The 25,816-nt window shown below is 32.8% G+C and overlaps 3 long non-coding RNA genes and 2 pseudogenes across 6 annotated transcripts; 3 read left to right on the forward strand and 2 right to left on the reverse strand.

Moving 5' to 3' along the window:
* The first annotated feature begins 3,629 nt into the window (after nt 1-3,629).
* LOC129912979 (uncharacterized) lies at nt 3,630-7,023 on the forward strand (annotated as a pseudogene).
* Nucleotides 7,024-13,399: 6,376 nt separating this feature from the next.
* LOC129912991 (uncharacterized) lies at nt 13,400-14,729 on the reverse strand. Of its 3 annotated transcripts, XR_008771954.1 has the most exons (4): nt 14,638-14,729; nt 14,086-14,583; nt 13,770-13,868; nt 13,401-13,698 (listed from the first exon to the last, which is right to left on the reverse strand). It is a non-coding gene; the product is annotated as an uncharacterized LOC129912991 (long non-coding RNA). The 3 variants fall into 3 exon arrangements; XR_008771952.1 differs by lacking the exon at nt 14,638-14,729 and having other exon boundaries at nt 13,400-13,698; nt 14,086-14,569; XR_008771956.1 differs by lacking the exons at nt 14,086-14,583; nt 14,638-14,729 and adding an exon at nt 13,958-14,078.
* A 2,111-nt stretch (nt 14,730-16,840) lies between these two features.
* LOC129912759 (cytoplasmic dynein 1 intermediate chain-like) lies at nt 16,841-18,543 on the forward strand (annotated as a pseudogene).
* Nucleotides 18,544-20,038: 1,495 nt separating this feature from the next.
* Nucleotides 20,039-21,352, reverse strand: LOC129905653 (uncharacterized). The gene is made up of 4 exons (XR_008770628.1): nt 21,272-21,352; nt 21,120-21,189; nt 20,444-21,067; nt 20,039-20,380 (listed from the first exon to the last, which is right to left on the reverse strand). It is a non-coding gene; the product is annotated as an uncharacterized LOC129905653 (long non-coding RNA).
* Nucleotides 21,353-21,960: 608 nt separating this feature from the next.
* On the forward strand, nt 21,961-23,342 carry LOC129906059 (uncharacterized). Of its 2 annotated transcripts, none has more exons than XR_008770712.1 (3): nt 21,961-22,271; nt 22,336-22,524; nt 23,177-23,342. It is a non-coding gene; the product is annotated as an uncharacterized LOC129906059 (long non-coding RNA). The 2 variants fall into 2 exon arrangements; XR_008770713.1 differs by lacking the exon at nt 23,177-23,342 and adding an exon at nt 22,872-23,151.
* Nucleotides 23,343-25,816: the final 2,474 nt, after the last annotated feature.

A 25,816-nucleotide genomic window follows, 5' to 3' on the forward strand; every position in this document is an offset into this window, starting at 1 on the left:
CAATCATTTAACCCGCCGATTTCGGCGGATTAGCTGCGGGTCAACTTCGGTTCAAGCATGAATGTGGCTATTTTTACATATATGACCCTTGAACCAGTGCTAAAGCACCCCAACTATCAATTTTGCTTCTATAAAGCCTTATAGAAGCAACAGAAGCATCTGTAAAGCTTTATAGAAGCAAAATTGTTAGTCGGGCTGGTACGCTGTTCGCGCTAAATTTTAGCCGAGATAAAATTCCCATACAAGTTATCGATAATTTGTATGGGATCCATTTTAACTCGGTTAAAAATTTTCGATAATTTGTATGGGAGCTAAAATTTAGCGCGAGCTGCGTACCAGGCTTAAACCTCAGCCTTACTTCCGATATCACAAGATAAAAGTTCTGATCCACGGTTTATATATTTTTATGTAACTGCCCAAGTAACAATTTTACTTGCATAAGGTCCATTTTCTTCGATTCGGCAAGCTATAGTTTGTATAAGTTTAGTTTAAGGCTTACTTACGCAAATCATCCATTTTGGAAACAAAGGAGGTCTCCTTAAGGCCATCTGGAAGTGTTTAGAAGAAGCCTTGTAAATATTAGTTAAAGAAGACCTTCATAAGACCTGTTTGAACCGTTTTAAAGAAGCCTTCTATTTTCAAGTGACATAAGGCTTTCATAAGACCTGTTTCAAGAGGTTCTTGTAAGTATGCAATGTTTTCATCTCTCAAGTATGCAATGTTTTTCACCAATAAGTATGCAAAGCTTTTATCCTGCAGATATGCAATGTTTGTAACACTTTAGAAAAAAACATTGCATTTATATGTGAGGTTTCAATTAGCTCCCTTTTTGCCACTCATCTTTAATATTCGAGTATGGTCTACTGGTAAGGTGCTGGCTTGGTATGCAGAGGTACGTGGGATCGATTCCTGCCGGGGCCATTTGTGAAATAAAAAAAAAATGTGTTCTTTTTCAATTAAAATAAATTCTTAACATTTCAGAACGACAGGAAAAGCATTGACATGGCCAAAAAAGAAGAAAAAACAAAATAGAAAAAAATTAAAAGAAAAAAAAAATCAACAAAATCTTTTTTTTTTTATTCATAAATTCAACATCTTATAACAACCTACATAAGGCCTTATTATAACATCCAATGCAAATGATAGTTTCCTTAGCGAAGCTATAGTTTAACTAAAATGTTTCATTGTTTTGTAAAAAGGCCTGCATAAGGTCGTTTTACGCTGTTCGTCACAAGCTATTAGCTTGTGGATTGCCTGTGGAGGAAGGTCTTGGGGAAATTCGGTAATGTGCGCCAAAATGATTTGCATAAGACTTGTCCTTCTTCTTAAACAAGTCAAAAAATAGCTTGCATTGACCCTTATGAAACCTAAATTGTTACTTGGGTGCCCAACTACCCAAGTAACAATTTAGCTTTCATAAGGTGGCTTTCATAACAAGAAGGACAGGTCTTATGCAAATCATTTTGGCGCATTTTACTGAAATTGCATAGGACTTTCCTTCACAGGTAATCCACAAGCTAATAGCTTGTGACAAACAGCTTAAAATGGCCTTACGGAGGTCTTTCTGCAGAGGGTTTATCTAATGCACAAACCGGATTACTTGCGTAGGATGTTATAATAAGGCCTTATAGAAGTTGTTGTAGGTGTTGTAGAAAATGTTGAATTTATGCATAAAAAAAAGAGAATTAATTGAATTTTTTTTAATTTTTTTTATTTTCTTTTGATTTTTTTCTTTTTTGCATTTTCTACATTTTATTTAATTTATTTTAATTTTTTCCTATTTTGTTTCTTTTCCTTTTTTGAAAATTCCACTGCTTTTTCTGTTGTTATGAAATGATGAGAATATTATTTTAAATGAAAAAGAACACATTTTTTATTTTCATAACATGGCCCGGCCAGGAATCGACACCACCCCGACAAACAATTTGCTTCTATAAAGCTTTACAGATGTAATTTTTGTTTTTTGTAAAGCATTATAGAAGCAAAATTGTTAGTAGGGACGTACCTCTGCATACCAAGCCAGCACCTTACCAGTAGACCATATGATCGAATATTAAAGATGATTGGAAAATTGGGAGGTAATCGAAACCTCACATTGAAATGCAAAGTTTTTTTCTGATGCGTTACAAACATTGCATATCTGCACGGAGAAAAATTAATCTAGTATTTTATACTCCATATCCCAACTAACAATTTCGATGATATAACGATGGTGAGAAGCTTTTTGTCATCACTAATTTCACACCTAAAAGACTCATATAACCCTGTTTATCATCAAAAAGGCCCCCTTTTTTTACTCCTATTAAACCTATAAGAAGTACGATGAAATACTCCTGTAAAGTTTTTCATCAGTAGCCGAATGTGGTATTCGATCCTATAAATGTGCGAAGAAGTACACTGTAAGATTACTGTAAGGTTTCTCATCAGTAGCCGAAAGTGGTATTCGATCCTATAAGCCTACCACAGAATTCTTATTGGAAGCATAATAGGGCTATTCAATACTCACCAGGAGGGAGGAAAAAAATAAAACCGAATAAAATAAAAAACGAGAAATTATTTATACAATATTTTATTTTTATAAACAAATACACTTCAAATTTACCCGCAATAGCACATTTTCTATGCCCTTCATCACACTTAGTTCGAAGGCCCATACTAACAGTCTGCAGACGTTTTATTTCAGCATTTTTACCTTCCAGGGCTTTGATTATGTCCAAATGGAACTCAGCCTTCATTTGATCTAATTTCGATTTGAGAAAATTCTTTTCGCCTTCTAGCTTATCGTTTTCTTGTTGAAGTGATGCAATTTCTCCAATGAATTTTGCATTTTATTCAGCTAGCAGCATTTATCTCAAAGATTGTATCTAAAAACAAAACAATTAAAATAAGAATAGAACTGAACAAAGATGATTCTTTTAGAGTTATACGATTGGGAACCTTATTTTGCAGAAAGATAACCAATTTACTTACGCTGTTGTTCATTTAGTTGCCTTTGGATTTTCTCCATACTGCTGATAGATTCATCTCCACTTTGATTGTTAGAAGAGTAGCCATATTTCCACTGGTTTTGGTAGCAGTTAAAGCAGCGGTCAAAATATCACCATAATAGATTTCATGAGAGCGACAAATTGTTCTGGTGCTACATCGGTTATTGAGCAAAGATCGATGATCCCAATTCACTTTGTTTTCGATCAACCGAACTGCAATTGCTGTATACAAATTGCAAGACCTCTTGGATCCATTATCCCTTCTTTTCATAATGAATCGAAACACCAATAAGCTGCGCAATGGCATTGCGAACGGATTTTTCTTGCTCCTGGATAAATGCATTGAGCATTCATTGTTTAATCCTGTAAATTAATACAAAAATGAAAGAATATTATATAGGGGAAGAAAATTGCATTTTTATTCTTACTCCAATTATTGCTCGGGTGGAATATTTTCCAATTGCGTAGTTTTCCAAAACGCTTTTCCGACAAAACAGCCGAATATTGGATTTTAGGTTTCTTTGATGAAACAACGATCTGGCTGGAATAGTTTCGGGATGCTTTTGTAGTCTTTTTGCGAATCATCCGTTGCCTGCAAAACAATTTTACAAAATTAATGGTTAAAAATAAAAATTTAAAGAAAGTTCAGACCAAAAAAAAAAGGTTTTCCATTTTATTCAAGTTTAAGTCTTTCATGTAACTTTTTCAGTTTTGTTAGTCTGCCTCTTTCAAGATGTAATAAAAAATATGTTGGTTAAATTCAGTACTGCAGCGACTACTCTCATCCACTACTTTTCATATTTTGTAAGGTTTTGCATTCATTCATTTTATTCTGATCTCGCTGAGCGCGCTCTGACCATGTTCCTTAAAATGTTCGGAATGAAAAAAGAAATACAATTTGAAGCTCTGAACGTTCAGAGGAAAAAAAGAAACTTAATTATTTGTTTGTCAGTTCAGGCTCTGTTCTAAACTTAAGAAGAAAAACGCCTATTGATCTGATCAAAATTATCTTATTTTATCACCCTGTGAATAACAATACTGAACAAACAATTATTATGTTTCGGGGAGTTCGTTATACAGATGACTAACAGCGGCAAACAGCTCTTCAATTAAGTTGTTAAGACAATTGGCCTACGTGAAGTTTGCTTCTTTCGATTGCAATATACCGATTCGAGGGGTAACCTAACATGGATAAAATTATATAAAAAGGTAATGAACCAAGATGTAAAGAAAAAAGATACAGTTCCGCCTAAGAGGCAAATTTTATCCAGAGGATGTTGCCGAATAACTCATCCAAGACATAACTCTGTGTCTGTTTTACTTGCAAGTAAAAAATGCCATATTGTCTTATGAAATCTATTGCCCGCCAGTTCTATTAGCATCGTATGCCGTTCAGACACGCCATGGTGATCACAATAAGAGCACCCACACCGCTGGTTTCCTATCCAACGACCAGACGTATCTGAAAAAAAGATTTTTTTAGTTGCATTGGACTTCAAACGATTTTAATCCAATAATTCAAAAGTCTTGAACCGATATTGCACTCTAAATTTTCAAGAAGCGAAAGAAACTTATTTTTTAATTCGATTCAACCGGGGCTGAAAAACGAGTGTCTAGAGTATTCATTTCAAATAAAAATATTTTTTTAAATTCATCTTCCAAGAATATTAATTTTCATTTGTCAGTTTCATGGTTCCCAACTTTATATTAAATTTATTTATTTTTTTACAAACAGCTCACAACCGTGACCACCCCGATGTATAGATCTCCAGAAATGGTTGCCACCTGGAACAATTATGTTAAAGACCCCAAATTGGATATCTGTGCTTAAGGATGTGTTCTTTATTGTTTATGTTTCCAAAAACATCCATTTGAAGTTTCAGCCAAGCTACGAATTACAAACGGAAATTATACAAAGCCATCAGATGCCGGATTTAATTGTTTCCATGATGTCATCAAATAGTGAATAACTGTGAACCCCTCAAATAGGTTTAACATTTCAACAATTTTAGATCGTTTGGCTGGGATATCTTAAACGAAAAATTGGTCATTAAAGAGACCAATTGAATTGGTGGTAAGTAATTTTTTCTGAAAAGCAAAAAATGACTTACATGTTTGTTTAATTAAAAGGGAAAAACCATTAGTAATACCACCAAGTGGTTCACCGGAAAACAGTCCAGCAACAACAAATGCACCTGTGCTCTCTCCACTTCCCTCACGACCTACACCACGAAGGCCAACACATTCTCCCAACCTATCGGCCTATTCAGACAACAATGTCTCAGATAGTTTTCCCCAACATCAACAGCAGCGTCCAGCAAGACCACCACCAGCTGCTGCCACCAACAACATGCAACAATACAACTACCAAGGACAAAATCTACCACAGCCACCCAAAGCAGCAGCTGCCGCACAAACAGGAAGTCTTTTCTCCTCAATCCGAGGTGGTGCTAGCAGTTTTCTCAAGAATCTCAAGGACACCTCCTGTCGAGTTGACATCGAGATAAGTTACATTACATCAAGTATTCTAATGATGCCATGTCCCTCTGAAGGCTTCGAATCGGCCTACAAAACAAACATTGAAGACATCCGGTTGTCCATCGAAAGTCGTTATCCACCAGCAAAAGTAAGCGTCTACAATTTTGGCAATCGAAACTGTCTACGTCTACCTCCACCGGTACGCCGGACAGTCGGAGACGGCTCCATCTACACATGTCCTCAATCCAAAGCACCGCATTTACATGGAATGTTTTCCGTTGCTAAAGATATGTATGTATGGTTTCTTGACTGCATATCCAAAAAGTATTATCATTCAGACAAGTGATAGTGGTGGCTGCAGTGCAGCCACAATGGTTTGTGCCCTTCTCATGTACAGTGGTCTTATTCATGAACCCGAAGATGCTGTTCAAGTGTTTGCTGTCAAAAGACATCCAATTAGACCTTCAGAGTTTCGCAGGAAACCCTTATTCACAACCAACGATTTGGACGAGCTAACTGACCAGGAACATGTTCCATCTAACGTCACTGTGTCTCTCTCGATTGTCGTTACTGACAATGAAAGCCGCCCGTCAAAGAATCCACCTTGGTTACCGGCTAAACCAAAACATAATCCAATCAATCTATTTAGTTCATAATAATTGGAATATGTAGAAATGGTTGATAATTTTGGTAATCAAACAAAAATATATTATTCCCGAGTCTCGAATAAATTGTTCGTTCTTTTGTAGTTACCAAACCAACTGCGGGATCCGTGCCCGATCGCCCACACCAGCCGCCACGATCAAGGCCAGCACCACCCATACCCCATATAGAAACTACAACCAATCCGGTTTCAGAAGTATCTGAGCAACAAACAGAAGCACCTTTGGTAATGCCAGACATTACAGAGAATAGCAAAGAGCATCCTTATGCAAGCACATTGCCAGCTCCACCAATCGATTTGCTGAATTACGGAGGAGGAAGCCAATCAATGACTCAAAATCCAACAACATCTTAAAGTCAGCCTGATATTGCATCGACAAAAGAGGCTAGCTTTGATTTGTTGGGATCATTTGATTCAGGTGATTTGCGTTCAGCTCTAATACCTGATATTTTGGGTAAGTTTTTTTTTTTAATTTTTCAAAATTCATAATTTTTGAATAATGATTTTAAATTTTTGTGTGGAGATAACAGTCAACCAAAATCAACAGTTGGATTAGATGATATATTTGGATCAATTAGTGCACCGGCCACTGCAACGGGGGGAAGAAGCAAGGCTCAAACAGGTTTGTTTAAAAAAAAAAGTCAAAGCATATTGATTATAATATTTATTTGTTTGTTTTTGTAGGTTGAAGCTGCTGCTTTCTTGGATGCATCAAGAACACCGCAACGTCATCATGTTGCCGAAGATGAAAACGATAATAAAGAAGAATTGGCCAACGGTGATGTTGGTGGTGATGTGTAGATTTACAAGATGCTTAGAAATTGCTTGAAGAAGTCGTTGTTTTACCGATATTGATGCCATATTTTTTAAGGCAATTTATTATTTCATATACCTAAATACGATATACATAATATGCAATTTTAAAAATTTTTTTTTTGTTGACATTCAGTTTCAGTTAATTATTAGTTTGATGAAATAATTAAAAATGAAATAAAAATCATAAGTTTTTTTTTTCGTATGTTTCCATACTTCCATTAAGGCTGCTGTTTTCCGTTAATTCGATTATGTATAATCTTTAAACAACAACAACATATTGAAAAGGTGCTACCACCAAATGTTTATGGCTAGATTTACCATAACAGAAACACGAAACTAGTAAAAAGTGACTAAAAATCTGGAACTTGAGGTGTCATAATAAGTTCTCTGCATAGTAAATGAAGTGTGTCTGCGCTTTTGTTTTGTGAAGATAATTCGTTTCGTATCATCAGCTTAATAATTCAATTTATTTTTTTTATTAACAAATAGTAGGGTATGACGTTACAAACAATGCCGCTGCGGGTGTCAGTTTTAACCCTCTACTGCATACGAAGCCAAATATGGTTTTGCCTGTTTGTATGCACTTTTCTCTTCTCTGTCACAAAAAAATGGTAAAGATTAATTACAATCCTCTTCTTTGTGTTTCTGAGAACCCATAGAGATAGTTATTTCGTGTGTCCGACACAAAATAAAGGTGTATTTTATGATCACAGGTGAGTCGATCAGTCGTGTGCATTGAAATCGAATGTGTAGAATATATTCATACTTTAAGTGCTAATTACTGCGTTTGTTTGGAAAGTAAAGTGGAATAAAAAAATTTTTTTTGATCGATTGTCTAATTGTGTATGCTGTGAACCATATTTTTTTGAAAAAAAATTATTGGACTGGTCTTGGGAGGGTAAAAAGTACGGAAGCCATATTTGGCTTCGTATGCATTGAGGGGTTGTAAATCTACACAATTTGTTAAATTTTTTTATTGGAAAATTTTGTTTCTTTACATTGTTATTTAGCTTGGAAGTATGTTTTACTTCAGAAATGGAGCCCCTTCGCTTTAAGAGACATTTTTCTCATGTTTACCCCATTTCCAGCGGCGTAACCACAAAAATTTTAGGGGGAAGGGGGCTCACCTATAATATTTTTCAATAATTTTATTACTTTTTAGTTTTTGTAAGATCTGGGAAAATGTTGGAGCAAGACTTAATTCGGCAGTCGAAAGAATGTGAGCCAGACAAAATATATACAGGGTGTCCCAAAAGTAATGGATCAAACGAAATATGCTGATGGGCCAACCTTAGGGCTCTCAGAATTTGGTAACTTGTTAATCCAAAATCCTAACGGTTTTCGATATAATGCAGTTTTTGTGAAATCTCGAAAAATCCCGACTTTGCAACAGTATTTTGCTTCCTCCGCTCATAATTGATTTTTGATTTTTACAACTCTTTCACTAACACATTGCCTAATAATAAGAAATAATTAATTAATCAAAATATTTTTTATTTCATACGCCATTTTGCTGCAAATTAATTAACAGTTCCATATTTTATAAAAACTCAATTTCTTATTTTTATTTCAGAGCAACACCCTGAAAAAAATTTGTATGGTGTGACACTGGTTTATTATTTTGAAAACATGCTGTGTTATTGCAGTTTTCAAAAACGTATAAAAGTTTCCAAAGTTGAAATTAGAACGAAAGATATTACAATTCGAATACAAAAAAACAGAGGTTTTCAGAGCAAAATAACAAACAAAAATCGAAGCTTTTATTCAAAAAGAAATAAACAAACAACAGTCGAAAAAATGTGTTTATTTTTGTTTGTTATTTTGCTCTAAAAAGCCCTGTTTTGTTGCTTTTAAATTGTAATATCTTTAGTTCTAACTTCAACTTTGGAAAGTTTTACACATTTTTGAAAACTGCAATAACACGGCAAGTTTTCAAAATAATAAACCAGAGTCACACTATACAAATTTTTTTCAGGGTTTTGCTTTGAAATAAAAATAAGAAATTGAGTTTTTATAAAATATGGAACTGTTAATTAATTTGCAGCAAAATGGCGTATGAAATAAAAAATATTTTGATTAATTAATTATTTCTTATTATTAGGCAATGTGTTAGTGAAAGAGTTGTAAAAATCAAAAATCAATTATGAGCGGAGGAAGCAAAATACTGTTGCAAAGTCGGGATTTTTCGAAATTTCAGAAAAACTGCATTAAATCGAAAACCGTAAGGATTTGGGATGAACAAGTTACCAAATTCTGAGAGCCCTAAGGTTGGCCTATCAGCATATTCTGTTTGATCCATTACTTTTGGGACACCCTGTATAACGGACAAAAACAAACTGCTTTTCTCGGTTCCATGTCTTAAAATGAGCCAAATTTGAATTAATTCTTAACCTTTTGTAATGCAATGTATTTATTTTACTTTATTTTGTTTTTAAATGATAAATATTTATCTTTTGATATTTTTAATTGTATTCTTTACATAATCTGAGTAAAAAAATTAGTAAAATTTCTTACCCCTTAATGCATACGAAGCCAAATTTGGCTTATAAACAAATTTTTTAAACAAATTAATTTAAACAAATTTTTTTAATGAAACCCGTTTTTAAACAACCCAAAGAACCCATGTAAAGCATTTTTTAATTTTTTCGTCCGCTAATATTAATTCATGCAGTAGAGGGTTAAATGTTTGTATATCGCTCAATTTTTGTATTCCCGACCTTGAAATGACTAATCGATAACAATTTAGAAACTAGAGACATGCTCAAAGTACCTACTGAAATCAAATGAAGTGCTGTTTTTAATTAAATAAATAAAATTCAGCAAATAAATGAGCTTGGATTAGTTAAGTTAGGCATTTCAAAACCTTAGCTATTTTTTTAAGGTGGGGCTTTCAATGCTATATGCATTTTTATTTGGTCCTTGGGTTTCGGAAAAAAGATTACTTTATTTCTATTCCATTGGGTTGGTTAATTATTTGGTTTGCGTAAGGAACAAATTGAAAGGAACAAAAGTCCCCTTGTAAATGTTGAAGTTTTTGGAATCGACAGACTTCGTATGTTATACAATGGTTAAAAACTGGTTAAAAATTTAATCTTATTGGGGTGTAACATACAATCAGTACTGCTCATAACTGATTAGAGTGAAGGTATTAAGAGCAGTTTGGAGTTTGTCAAGTAAAGATGCGGTGAGACAAGGTCTCTCTAAGCAATCACTTTGAAATCCTCAATTTCAGTTCAATGTTGATATTGGGGTATCCTACTTAGTTATGGTAAAAAAAAAAACAGCTACGGCACATCAGTCGGATTTGGTAGTGCTTGCTCAATTTAAATTTGAAGAGTAAAACTGAATCTGACAAGATAAGTGAACGACTACTAGGTCACTTAAGTCACGCTGTTCGCGCTAAATTTTAACCGAGATAAAATTCCCATACAAGTTATCGATCATTTGTATGGGATCCATTTTAGCTGATATAAAATGTTTCGTTAATTTGTATGGGAGCTAAAATTTAGCGCGAGCTGCGTACCAGGCTTTAGAATAAAACTTTTATTTTATATAAACTATTCAATAGGCATGATTTCAAATATAGCTTTAAAGATTCAAAATGTGAGACGATTATCGTCTTTTTGATTATCATTTTAAAAAGTAATGAAATGATGAAAATACATTTTTCGTTCCAGCTAATTTACATTTGAAGTGTTCAAATGTAAAACTAGAAAAATAAAAAATCTCCTCGTGTTAATTGGGGGACATTTGTGTCCTTTTTGACTCTTGTTATTTTTGTTTTTATCTAGTTTTAAGTAGTTACCTTATCACAATATGTACACTCTGAAAAGTGCCTTGAACAACACTTAAATATACAGGGTGTCCCAAAAGTAATGGATCAAACGAAATATGCTGATAGGCCAACTTAAGGGCTCTCAGATTTTGGTAACTTGTTCATCCCAAATCCTTACGGTTTTTGATTTAATGCAGTTTTTGTGAAATTTTGAAAAATCCCGACTTTGCAACAGTATTTTGCTTCCTCCGCTCATAATTGATTTTTGTTTTTTTACAATTCTTTCACTAAAACATTGTTTAATAATAAGAAATAATTAATTAATTAAAATACTTTTTATTTCATACGCCATTTTGCTGCAAATTAATTAACAGTTTAATGTTTTATAAAAACTCAATTACTTACTTTTATTTCAGAGCAACACCGTGAAAAAAATTTATATGGTGTGACACTGGTTTACTATTTTGAAAACTTGCCTTGTTATTGCAGTTTTCAAAAATGTATAAAAATTTCCAAAGTTGAATTTAGAACGAAAGATATTACAATTTGAATGCAAAAACACAGAGGTTTTCAGAGCAAAATAACAAACAAAAATCGAGGATTTTATTCAAAAAGAAATAAACAAACAACAGTCGAGAAAATGTGTTTATTTTTCTTTGTAATTATTCTCTGAAAAGCCCTGTTTTGTTGCTTTTAAATTGTAATATCTTTTGTTCTAACTTCAACTTTGAAAACTTGAATACATTTTTGAAAACTGCAATAACACGGCAAGTTTTCAAAATAATAAACCAGTGTCACACGATATAAATTTTTTTCAGGGTGTTACTCTGAAATAAATGTAAGAAATTGAGTTTTTATAAAACATTAAACTGTTAGTTAATTTGCAGCAAAATGGCGTATGAAATAAAAAGTATTTTAATTAATTAATTATTTCTTATTATTAAACAATGTTTTAGTGAAAGAATTGTAAAAAACAAAAATCAACTATGAGCGGAGGAAGCAAAATACTGTTGCAAAGTCGGGATTTTTCAAAATTTCACAAAAACTGCATTAAATCAAAAACCGTAAGGATTTGGGATGAACAAGTTACCAAAATCTGAGAGCCCTTAAGTTGGCCTATCAGCATATTTCGTTTGATCCATTATTTTTGGGACACCCTGTATATGTTACTAACTAGTAAAGTTATCTATTACTTTGTACACAGGATATCTAAATCATTTTATGAATATTTATGCATAAGCTAGATTAGTCCAAGTCAGCAATGAACCTAGTCTTAGTATTATTACTTTAAAAAAAATGTATTTAAATGAAAGTCTCAATAAACTTTGAATTGAATAAATTTCCTGACCCGAAAATAAAAATTAACTAGTCAATAACTAAGTTACATACCACACTTAAGCTGGGAATCGAACCCAATCCCTTGTACTTGGACATCGTTGTCAACTGCTTTGAAGAATTTTGAAGCGAGTTAAGCATCTAGATGATTTCTCTAAGCAATGAGTGTTCTGGACTTGCGACAATCAAATCGTTCAAATGATAATTTTTTTTGACGTTTCCAACAGGTGGGCTATTTGATCATAGAAGTCTTATCATCAGTCGAATTTCAACTAAGGCATTTAACTTCGGTTGAAGAACTTTCCTCTCCTCTGACCATACCTGTAAATGAATTTATTAAACAAAATTATTAATTTTAGTTAGATGGATTTACATTTAAATCGGAATTCGAGTCCAAAATTAAACTTTTTTTTTGTTACAGAAACCAAGGTATACTTTTCTATAGGATTTTGGTGTGCTGAGCTCAAATCCGAAGTCAAAAAAATTCTATCACATCACGTTTTTGAGATAATCCCGTTAGAAAATCGAAAATGCCGCTTTTTTACCAGTTTTCGAGATTTTTTCTTAGCTTTTGGTTATTTGTTTTAAATAAATTTGTAACGGTTTCTAATAGAACTAAATCTTGTCTTTCTAAATCCGTTTAAATCTTTTAAAAATCTCTTATCTTCTTTGAGAAATCTGAAATTGAAATCAACGTGTTTGGTATATCTCATATTTATTTGCTTTTAATAGTAAATCTCGAAATGTTCTTTGCCAATCGCTTTCAAATTTTGACACAACGTTCCATTTAGAATCTTGCAAGTTTTTATACTTGCGAAGGTGGTGAATCGCAGTGAGATACATCAAAGCGTGACCGTGTCAGATACTTATACTAAATAATTACTAGTGTGAAAAAAATAAATTTTTTTCTTGTTAAAAACAAGATAAGAACTTACTGGAATGTAAATGAAACGTTGTGTCAAAATTTGAAAGCGATTGGCAAAGAACATTTCGAGATTTACTATTAAAAGCAAATAAATATGAGATATACCAAACACGTTGATTTCAATTTCAGATTTCTCAAAGAAGATAAGAGATTTTTAAAAGATTTAAACGGATTTAGAAAGACAAGATTTAGTTCTATTAGAAACCGTTACAAATTTATTTAAAACAAATAACCAAAAGCCAAGAAAAAATCTCGAAAACTGGTAAAAAAGTGGCATTTTCGATTTTCTAGCGGGATTATCTCAAAAACGTGATGTGGTAGAATTGTTCTGACTTCGGATTCGAGCTCAGCACCCAAAAAACCTATAGAAAAGTATATCTTGGTGTCTGTAACAAAAACCTTGTTGACCAGTGTAATCATCAATTAATCATCATGGGAAGTTCTTTTCAATATTTGCCTTCTTTGTCGACCCTTTTGGAAGCTGCTTTTAAATCGAATTGATCTTTATTTTCAGTCTAACCGAGATTATAAACAAGTATTAAAGAGAAATTCTAGTATAGATCAAGATACATTCTCTTCGTAGCACCCAAAACAAATTGGGTCCTTGGCCAGTTCTTCTCACAGCTCTTGGAGGTGTTCGGCATATGGAATTTCTCTCTTGCATTCCTTTGATTTTACGTTTTTTTTTTGCTTTTAATGCTTAAGTTGCCAAGATATTCTACAATGTTCACAAATGAAAGGAATTTAAAATAGAATTTTCTATTGTTGAAAAGAACAAAATAACTTCACTCAAACGTGTTGTAACTTGTTGAGTAAATTTTGGAAGATTTTCTTGTTCGCCGAATGTCGTGCATGTTGTTGGACATTTTGTTGAATGTTGATAAGTACCTATTTTTGAAATAAATAATTTAATTTTTATAGCAAAAATGATCACTAAATTGTTTTTATAGAAATAAAATGAACAAAACAAAATGTACATAGCTAAAAAAATGTTTCACAGATGACAGATGAGCTGATCCATAGACAAATATCACAAAAGATTTATACATTATTAATTGAAACAAAAATAAACACAGAGCAAAGGACGCCTTCCCTTTCACATTACCTGCCCAGATTATGGGTTTTGACTCCGACGGAACCCCACATCTGTATCAGACAGAACCGTCTGGTATTTATTACGAATTGAAAACCAATGCAACTGGTCGCTCGGCAAAAACAGTTCAAGATTTCCTCAAGTACAAACAACGCATTAAGTAGCTGAGGAAAATGGTGCTGTTAAAGCTCTCTTGGGAGTAGAACAATCGGGACAGAAGAATCCAGAGATTGCGGTCATGCAAAAGAACAAACCCACTAAAAATGCTCGATGTTCGCAGTCAATTGAAAAACATGTAGCGATTATTAAAAACACGTAGACTTTTACATGTATATTTTTATGAAAGTATTTATTTTTTTAATTTGTTTTCATGAATCAAAATGTAGCTATTTCAATATTGTACTTGAAAAGGTAAAGTTACAACCCGTTCTTTGGCGTCCTTTATAGAACAATCGAGAAGCTGAGTATCATGCCTTCTATAAACAATTCCAGATGCTACATTTTGTACACCTGTAAAGCTTTATAAGAATAAAATTGTTATGATGATAAGAAGCTTTTAATGACCTCTGTCGTGGATTCCTATAGGATTAAATGCTTCTCGACATCGTTATAGTGTGCTTATAGATAATTTTCTCATCACACCTATAATCCCACTATAAGATACTCCTAAAAAGTTTTTTAGAAGTCTAAATATCAGCGTTTACTGATAATTTTTTTACCGTGGGTAGTATACCAGCCTTATAGGTGCGAATAGCCCTTTAGACTTGCAACCCGTAAGCAAAAATGTTAGTTGGGATGACTAGTAAGGAAATTAAAGTAAAGAGCCCTAGATTTTAAGTAAAATTTACCTTACGTATTGAACATTTCTTGGCTCCGTAAAGTAATTTTTACAAGACAATTATGGTGAACAAAATAAAGTAGTATATACCTTACGAGTAGCAATATTTTCTTTACGTAGAGTAAAATAAACCTTCATCCAAAAAAGTGTACGACTCTTTTCACTTTAAGATTCTAGTAAAACATATTTTACATATTTAACTATTCTTATTCTATGAATAAGTTTTACTTTACACTAAGGTCATAATATTACATAATTCTAGGAATTTTCCCCATATCTTAATTGCTGTCATTGAAAAGTCTGCCATTTTGTTTTCCATTTGTTTTGGATATTTTTTTTTTTGTCAAAGCTTTCAGGCTTGGCCACACCGGAGGGTATGCGGTAGCGGTACGGGTAGAGGTAACGGTACTTGTATGAAAAAAATTCCAAACTGACATATCAACGTTCAGATGTGGAATTTTTTTCATACAAATATCGTTACCGCTACCCGTACCTCTACCGCATACCCTCCGGTGTGGCCAAGCCTTTCAGGTGTCCGGGTGCGGAATAATTAATAAAGAAATAAAATGTAAAAATTTCTTTTCCCATTTGTGTTTTTCTTTTATAAGTGAAATGTTTTCATTACTTTTTGTGTTCTTTTATGCGTTATTATTGGCTCCGTAATTACGGATAGCAAATTTTTTTCATGTGTTAGAATTATATAGGAGTATCCATATGCATTAACATCATTCAATCTAATTAATTCATGAAGAATTGGAAAAAAATTGGATCAAATAAAGTCAATTTCATTTTTATTGATGATATTTTCCTAAATAAAATTGTTTGTTTGCATCTTACAAAAATTATAATAAACTAGGTAATTTATGTAATTATTGAAAAACATAACAGGGTCATACGTTACTTACTTCTAAATAGCTTTGAGGATTAAGTTCGTGTTACCTAGTTATGCTTTTCAATAATTACAAAAATTACCTTTTTTATTTTAATTTTTGTAAGATAAATGCATACAATTTTATTTAGAAAAATGTCATCAATTAAAATGAAATTGACTTTATTTGATCCAATCTGTAACTAAATTATTATATACCTTCCATAAAGAAGTTCAATTTACTTTAAAAATCAGTATTTTCAGCCTTATAGTAAGGTAAAATATGTACCTAACTTTCTAGTAATTTCTATTAGAAATTCATACAAAAAAAGGCTTTACTGTAAAGTTAATCATAAGCTATAAATTTACTAGAAAAGTAAGGTAAATTCCATTTTATTTGGGAGTCATCCCTATTTAAACTCTACATTAAAGTTAAATTTACCAGAAATAAGGTGGTTCATACCTTATTTTTTCTCCGTGTGCAGGATAAAAACTTTGCATACTGACAAGAACCTCTTGGAACAGGTCTTATAGAGGCCTTATGTCACTTGAAAATAAAAGGCTTCTTTAGAACGTTTCAAACAGGTCTTATAAAGGTCTTCTTTAACTGATATTTACAAGGCTTCTTCTTAACACTTCTAGATAGCCTTAGTGCCTGGCTACACAGTGATTTTTTAACCAATTGAAAAATCACATGCGGTGGCTACACACTGTTTTGCCCAATCACGTTCCATTTTTAAATTTTCTAGGAACAAACGTCAAAAAGAGGAAAAATTTAGCAATGGAACTTTACTGCCCTAAGAAAATTCAGTTCCCTTCGTGAGCATCTTCCCCCTTCATTCCTCATCCCTCTTTCCTACAAACCCACTGCTTAGGTGATTGAAAAATCACGAAATTCTATTCCTGGGTGTGGTACAAAAATGATATAATTTTAAAATTATTATTAATAGGTATCCCAAAAATCAATGGAATGTTATATATATTATTATTATATTATTAGGTGTGTTTTTTTGTTTATCTATATAGATTTTGTGCAAAAAAACGACATCGAGATTTTTGGAATCCGTGTTAAAGTTTGGCAGCACTGAACATTAACTTTGACAACTGTCTGTCAAAAAGTTTGCTTTTGCTTTTTTATTTAAAAAATTAAAATTTAATAAAACAAAGCTCTAAACAAAATGAGAGAAAAAAAAAAACAAACAAAAAAAATCGTAGAATTGTTCCTGTTTTACCCATGCTTACTTATGATGCCCAAGGAGATGACGAACAGAGATCGCTGCCACACATCGACAATGGTTTCCATTCCAAACTACCACCAGGAATTCTACCACATGGTTTGCCCACTATGAAGGAAGTTTCATCAGCCATAACACCACTTGAATACAAAAAAGAACCTGAAGAGAAAAATAAAGTAAGTGAATTTTTTCTCTCCTCTCTTTACATTAATTTAACATTTGTGCTTTCACTTAAGGAACTATCGGAAGAACAAAAACAGATGATCATCTTGTCGGCGGACTTTCAAAGGTTTGTTTTACCCGCTGGACGTGTCATCGAAAGGGCTCTATCTGAGAATGTCGACATCTACACCGAATACATTGGAGGTGGTGATAGGAGTCAAACGATGAGAGGACACATGCTAGGTTGTCATTGAATCGAGATTTCCACGAAGACCGATGGTCTAAGAATCGATGCATCACTTCAATGGATTGGTCAACACATTTTCCTGAACTGGTTGTTGTTTCATATCACAATAATGAGGTTTGCATTTGTATTTTTTTCTACGATTCTATCTAAAACCCACTAACTTTTTTAAGGAGAGTCACAATGAACCAGATGGTGTTGTAATGGTCTGGAACACAAAATATAAAAAACAAACACCCGAAGATATATTCCATTGTTAAAGTGCCGTTATGTCAACATGCTTTGCTAAATTCAATCAAAACCTTATACTCGGTGGAACGTATTCCGGTCATATTGTATTATGGAATAATCGAGTGGAAAAGCGCACACCCATCCAGAGGACCAGAGGACACCTCTAAGTGCAACTGCACATACGCATCCAGTGTATTGTTTGCAAATGGTTGGCACACAGAATGCAGACAATGTGTTATCGATCTCAGCCGATGGCAAGCTTTGCTCATGGAGTTTGGATATGTTGTCGATGCCGCAAGATACACTGGAATTGCAGCCACGGCAATCGAACCCAATTGCTATCAGTTGCATGTCCTTTCCATCGAATGAGATTAACAATCTGGTTATGGGTAGTGAAGATGGCAATGTTTATTATGGTAAAAGTTTGTTGTGATTTTCCATTTGCTTATAAATAAATTGTTGTTTCTACTCAAGCTTATCGACATGGAATACGTTCGGGTGTGTCTGAAGTCTATGAGAAACATTTGGGTCCAGTGACGGGAATATCAACTCATCCAAATCAATCTACAACAGATTTTGATGATTTGTTTCTTACATCGTTCATTGATTGGACAATTAAGTTATGGAGTCTTAAGGTGAAATTTAATATCTACTATAACGACCAATATGTATTACATTTTTTGTATTTACTTGTAGGACACTAAACCATTATATTCATTTGAAGAAAATTCAAATTATGTTATGGTCTCCAATTCATCCCGCCTTGTTCGCTTCTGTCGACGGCAGTGGTCGCCTTGATTTATGGAATACCGAAGTGCCCTCGGCATCGGTGATTGTTTTTTTTTTTTTTTTGTGTATGTATGATAATGAAAATTAGTAAAAGAGTATTTACTGAGTAGGTACCTACTTATAAAAAAAAAAAAACATGAAACAAAAATGTTAAATGTTAAATAAATATATAGGTAAATTTAGTCAAAAGCTGAGTAATTCTTTCTTTGAGTATGTTATTTATTTCTAAAAACTAATACAAAGTTATGTGTTGAATTTTTTATGGAAACATTTTGTAAGTCTGATGTTGCAGTTCCGAGATTATGCAGTGAGGCGCGCACAAATTTGTTCAATTAATTTTCATATCGGATTGGAAACTTGTCAGATAAATCTTAATGAGAAAAAGCAAAACGGATTACGTTTTAATTTTGCAATTTGCAATTTAATAATTAAATAACTTATTTCTAAGATACATTTAAAATTTTGATGGCACAAAGGGGGTCTGACGTTAAATAATAATACAAAGTTATAAAATATAAACAAATATAATACATGGATAAACTTAGTTTAAAAAGTCTGCTGTACTCGAGTTGTTCAGACCCGGATGTCCAGTTGTAGGGTTGGTTAAGTTGGGTTGGGAATCCATGTGTTTTGCCTTAATTCCTCCCTCTGCATAACTGTTTAGGAGGGGAAAGCAATTGCGAAGAAGATTCATGCAGATTTTCTCGGGATCTCGATGGGGGCTTTAGACCCATTTGTAGAAGACATGTCCTACAGAAACAAAACGACATCAATGCAGGCAGAGTACATAAGGAATATATCGAACCAAAAAAGGAGAATCAATAAAAATATTACCTGCAACCAATTGGGGAGCTAAATGATGCTCTGAAACAATTACCACTTTCACATGCCATTTGTTTCCACACTTCACTTATCATGCACATGTCGTCCAAGTTTGAACGCAGTGAAGCGATCTCTTATAAAATGGTTTTTCATCAACGGGAGCTGAAGGATTTTTGGGTGTTGAATGAGCTGCATAATGCAATGTTAGGATTGTCTTGCTTGTTGCTGTCTGCTGTTTGGGATGAAAAGTGTTTCCTGGGGGAATATTTTTCGGGAGGTATGTTTGTATGTTTTTTTTATCACATGCGTTTTTAAAGTTTCGCTGGAAAAATTTATTTCGACTGTAATGTATTTCGGTTCAGTAGCTAAACAAAAATACAAAATAAAAATTTACAAAAAAAAATTTGTATGAGTTTTTATGTATGAATAATTTAAAAACTAGATCTGCTAGAAAAAAAACTAAAAATGTTGTTTTCGGAATCAGCACCCTCCATTTAGTAAGACATGATAAACAACGATCGGGAAAATTTTTGTGTGTTGGGCAGTGAATTTATGTGGTTAAATTAAAGAAAAATGTATTAAAAGAGACTTCAAAACTATTCAAATAAAAATTTTAAGTTGTAATAATTGAAACTTATCAACCACGATTCTTATTTCACTAATATCCCGCCTTTGTAAGGACTCCCACAGCTGGACCAAGAATGCTAGCTTGCAAATAAGTTTTTTGTTTAATTGCAATTTAATTTTAATTTTGATTTATAGAACTTCCAATTGACTTAAAATAACTTATTTCTAAGATACATTGATAGATACAAAATTTTGTTAGCACAAAGGGGGCCTAACGTTAAATAATGACAAAGTTATAAAATATAAACAAATATAATACATGGATAAACTTTATTTAAAAAGTCTGCTGTCTAGGCGGTTGTCCTCGAGGTGTTCAGACCCGGATGTCCAGTTGTAGGGTTGGTTGAGTGGGGTTTAATTCCTTTCGAAAGTAATTGCGAAGAAGATTTATGCAGATATCATTTTCTCGGGATCCCGATGGGGGCTTTAGAGCCATCTGTAGAAGACATGTCCTACAGAAACAGGACGACATCAATGCAGGCAGAGTTCATCTGATGAAGAAAGAATAAGGAATATATCGAACCAAAAAAGGAGAATTAATAAAAAAAAATTACCCGCAATCAAAATTGGGGACATAAATGATGCTCTGAAACATTTACTATAACGTTCTTTCAAATATTTCTTCCACATCAACTTTCAAGATGATATTGTTTCCACATCACTTGTCGTCCAAGTTTATAAACGTCGATACCATCATTTGCACAGGCAGTGAAGTGATCTTCTTCTAAGATGGCTTTTCATCAACGGGTCTTGGTTCTGATATCATTTACATAAAGTGAGGTCAATTTTAGGGAGCTGAAGAATATGGGTGTTGAATGAGCTGCATAATGCGATGTTAGGATTGTCTTGCTTATTGCTGTCTGCTGTTTGGGATGAAAAGTATTTCCTGGGGGAATATTTTTCGGCTTTTCTTCGCAGCGCACATACATGACGTGTATATTTTTAAAAAGTTATGAGACTGTTTTTGTGGTGGGCATTCTATTGAGGCAAATGATTAACAACAAGATCTTTGTTATCATTTATCCATGTTTATCGTCAAAGAATAAACGTTTTCGCAAACGAGCGGGCATTCCAAGAGCATTTTACACTACATTTGGCTTTGCATGGGGGTTGAAGGTACCGGCACGATTAAGACACAAGCGCACAATACACAGAATTCTTCTTTTGTGAAATAATTCCTAGAAAAAAAGATAAATTATGCTAGCTCATTGTAAGAATAAATTGTTTTACTTTCCATCTGGTTTCAGGTTTTTTTCTTTAATTTTGCGGAAGATATCGCACTCTTGCAAAAACGTGAATCCTAAAATTATTAATCAAATTAAAACAAAACAAATTTTATGGTACAATTTTCATCTTTTTTCAAAAAATATGCTTGTACTTACATTGATTTGTGTTGTTTGCTATTCCTAATTGAATTCAATTTTAAATATTATATTTTTTTGTCATATATCTGTCAACTGCAGCTGTCGTTCAATGGAATCTGACATTTAATACCTGTAATGTACCTTGGCAGTGATCCGTTCTTTTATTGAACAATGTTAACTATTGTTGTTATGTCAAAAAAATCGTTGTATTTGTTTTTGTTAGATTTTGTTACAAAATGTCAACTTTGATTTAGGAACGACTAAATGTTACATTTTGTTGATCTGTCAAAAGAAAAATTTTTGAGATTAATTTTATGAATGAATAAACAAGAAAAAAATAATTTCGTACTGAAATAATTCTTTTTAATTGAATTCTAAGCAAATTGAAAAAAAAATATGCATTCAATAATTTCAAATACGGAAACAAACAAGAAATTCTCTTCTCACATCATCCCCTCTCTTCTCCATTTAGTTGTGTTTGACAGATTAACATTGAAACTCAAGTCCAGGAGCTGAGTTGAAAAAAGTAACAAAATGTAACTATTTGACACTTCAACACTGGATTTAGGAACGATGTTGTGACGTCACGATGTTACACTTTGTAACTTTTTTCTCATTTAGGAACGATGAAAGTTAACTATTGTTAACAATAGTTAACATTGTCGAATAAAAGAACGCATCACAGTACTGTTTTCTATCGAGAGAAAGTAAAATCTGTGCCTACGTTCTGTAACTCTCGCATCGAGAAATTTCTCGCATGAAACAGGCAAATCGAAACAAAAATAATGTGAATCGGCACAAAAACTGTTTTCTCACATTCGCTTGTGTCTGTATCTTGAATTTTCTCGACTTGAAACGTTTCGGAATAAAATTGACTGGAAGCCTGGAAAAATGTGAATAAAACTGTTTCTGTAAAAAAATTATCGAGATAATTCCTCGATTTTTCTGTCAAAATTACTCACAAGCAAAAATAATGTGAGAAAGGAATCAATGAAAGATGTCTGAAAAAAAAGAGCCGGTAAATATTTTTAAATATTATTTTTTAAAACAAAACTGAATTTTTCATCAATTCATTATTATAGAAAAACCAAAGAATTTCCAAAAATCAAAAAGAAAAGCTGGTGGAATATATGTCCACGCATTTAGAATTTGCAAGGGGGCAATTCGGAACAACCAACGCTAATGTTAAGAGCCAGGGAGATTGGCTGGCTTTAACTACAAAATTAAACTCCTTGGGCGGTAGTAACAAAACTACCGATCAGTGGAAAAAGGTATGTAAATTGTTTATTTACACTTTTAGTAATCAAAATAACTTTTGAAAATGTTGTATATTTTTCCATGCCACCTGGCGAATTCCTTTTTTGCATATCCCGATAGTATGCTTTTCATCTTAGTTCATGTTAATTTTTACTACCATTTTTCTTTACAAAAATAACGGTTCTAAACAAATTATATTTATTTATTGCTTACTATTAGGTGTTTTTTTTACTACGTCTGTGCTAAATGGGACAGCAAAATGCAGTCATAGTTGTTGTTGCATTTAACATGAAAATTGTTTAGCCCCGTCTGCGTTTTTTGTCCAGTTTAACCAAGGCGTAGTGTCATTTTCTTTTTGCAGTCATTAGTTGTGTTTTTTGGCAAAGATATACGCAGTAGGATTCCCCAAATATCAATATTAAAAAAAGTTATATGCATGTACCAAGATAAAGGAACAAATAAACAAAAATACTTCGTAAAAATTCAATTCGCAGCTATACTTAGCTTCTATTCTTATCGGTAGTTGGGTCTTGTTATTGTAATACATGTAAACTTAAACTGTGGATACGGATAGCAATGCCAAAAAACACAGGTATTGATGAAATGCCTTTATCTTAAGACTTTAAATATTATATAGCTTTTTAGCATACATGTTTTTTTTTTTAGTGTTGGATAGATCTTAAATCTGCGGTAAAAAAAAAAATTAACCTGAAAAGAAGCTTTTTGAATAAAACAGGTGGAGGGAGCATCAAGGATGTTCCAAATGACTTAAACGGTTTTGAGGAGCAAATTTTGGGTGTGATGGGAACCCATGCAGTGCATGGTGATTCAACGGCTGTAGAATCAGGCGTGGCTCCACTTGCTGTAAGTTTTTAAAAACTTTAATTTAATAAAAAGTAAATATTTTTTTTTACAGGAACCTATGTTCTCCGTCGAGTTATTAGGAGATGACTTCTTAGAAGATATAACACTCGATGAGAGTAACTTGGAGCCACCACCAAAAGTATCTAAAGTTGAGCCAAGTATCAAAACTTCTGATCCATCAAGTTCCTTAAAACCGAAGTCCACCGAAGCACCACCATCAGCTCGATTCAAGACTGGAATTGAAACAGCAAAGGAGATGCATGGTGCATTGGTAAAAGACATCAAACAAATACATACAAAAATCGACAACATGGAAAAAAAAATTGAAATCATTGAAAAGCAAAACAATGATTTGTTACAAAAAGTTGATTTATTAATTAATTTGTTCCGAAGAGATGTTTAAATTAAAGATTTAAGACCAATATATATTTTTCATTCAATTTTTTTCGCGAAGTTTCGAGAATGGTCACCCTCTTCACCAAGTCCTTTAAATAAAAATATTATATAATGAATACAACTACCTTTAAACCCATAACAAATAATTTATTTATACTTACATACAATTGAACAATATTTGTTGAAAGACAAAAAATTTTTGATTTATACAAAAATAACAAAATATTTAATAGGAAAATTAACTCAAATATATAGTATGTACTATATACTATATATTTGAGTTAATTTTCCTATTAAATATTTTGTTATTTTTGTATAAATCAAAAAATGTTTGTCTCTCAACAAATATTGTTCAATACTAAGTATTAATTAATTATTTTTTATGGGTTTTAAGATAGTTGTATTCATTATATAATATTTGTATTTAAAGGACTTGATGAAGAGGATGACCTTTCTCCAAACACCGCCCAAAAAATTTTATAAAAATTACCACATTTAGTATACCTAGTATTTATTTTATCATATATGATTTAATTACTTACTTTATTTATTCTTTTCTCTTAACACAACATGCATTAAAAATGTATGTAAACATTTTTCGTTTTCCTTTATATAATTTTAAATTTCAAAACAACATTAATTATTCATTTATATGGTTATATGTTTTTTTATTAAACGATATATGTAAACTAAGAAATACTTCTTTTAATTCTGTTACGTATATTTACAGCCTCTCTTAGGAAAACGTTTGGCTCCTCAGGATCTCTTATGTCTTCGTCTATGTTGATAGGAATATCAAAAATAGAGTCATCGCTTATTCCGTGACCTTTTCTAAAGTTATGCAAAACACAAACAGCATTTATAATCGTTCCTGCATCCTGCGGCGAGCTGAATAACGTGCGCTGAAGGCACCGAAACACTGACTTTATATTGCCATTCAGACGCTCGATGCAATTTCGGGCCTTTGAATGTATTTTGTTGTAGTTAATTTCATCTCGGCTAGTTGCTGAGCGATATGGTGTCATTATCCATGGACGCAAAGGGTAACCAGAATCACCTTCAATTAAGATGTTGAAAATACACAAGATTAAGAATTAAGAAGTCTTTTACAACTAACTTACCCAACAACCATGAATCGTGGTTGCGGCCGTTACTTTCATAACGTTGTTCCAGCAATGCATTTATCCTCGACGCTTCCCAAATGTAGGCGTCATGTGAAGCCCCACCAAACCTCGCAAATCCCCCCAGAATTTTCAATTGGTAGTCGCATATCTATATTAGAAAAGAACAGTTTAAAGTTAAAATTATTTTTATTCAAGTATTTTTATTCTGCTTAAAGGTATACTACTTTTTGAATAGAATTACTTATACATATGTTTAGAGCCGAGCTAGAAGAAAATTTCAATCCAATTTACATAATCCTTTGGGATACGCTCCTCAATAATGTGAGAGTTGAAGGGGAATCGCTCCTCTAATTGCATCCGAGCTGTTCATCAGTCTTATTACATTGGGCACTTTCAAACACCTATCGAATAGGCTATCTGGGATACCCGTATCTGGAATATCTTTTTTAGCGAAGAGCTATCCAGATAACTTGGCCAAGCAGCTTTTTAAAAAATTTGTAAATATTGAGAGGAGAAAACTGTTTGTTTTGAACAAATTACATTTTTTTATTGTTGAATAGTACTTGCACAATCGCCTGACTCTCTTTGAACGTGCCCATTCACTCCTACACCACCAGAGGTGCGTTCTTTTTCGAACAATAGTAAACTATCGTTGTTATGTCGAAAAATATTGTTGAAGTGTCATTGTTAGAAATTGTTGCGTTTTTTACAAATCATTTAGGAACGATTTATTGTTAGATATTGTTAAACTTTCAAACTATCAAAAAAAATTATTTTGGGAAAACTTTTATTTCCATAATTATAACAAAAAATCATGTTTTTTTAGTCAAAATAACTTCTCTCGCATCATAGAATTACAAAACTCTCTTTTTATTTACATTGTTTCCGCTTTTTTCCAAAAGAAAAAAGTCTTTGAGTTGGT

This window comes from Episyrphus balteatus, chromosome 1 (assembly GCF_945859705.1).
Source record: "Episyrphus balteatus chromosome 1, idEpiBalt1.1, whole genome shotgun sequence".
Classification (NCBI taxonomy): domain Eukaryota; kingdom Metazoa; phylum Arthropoda; class Insecta; order Diptera; family Syrphidae; genus Episyrphus; species Episyrphus balteatus.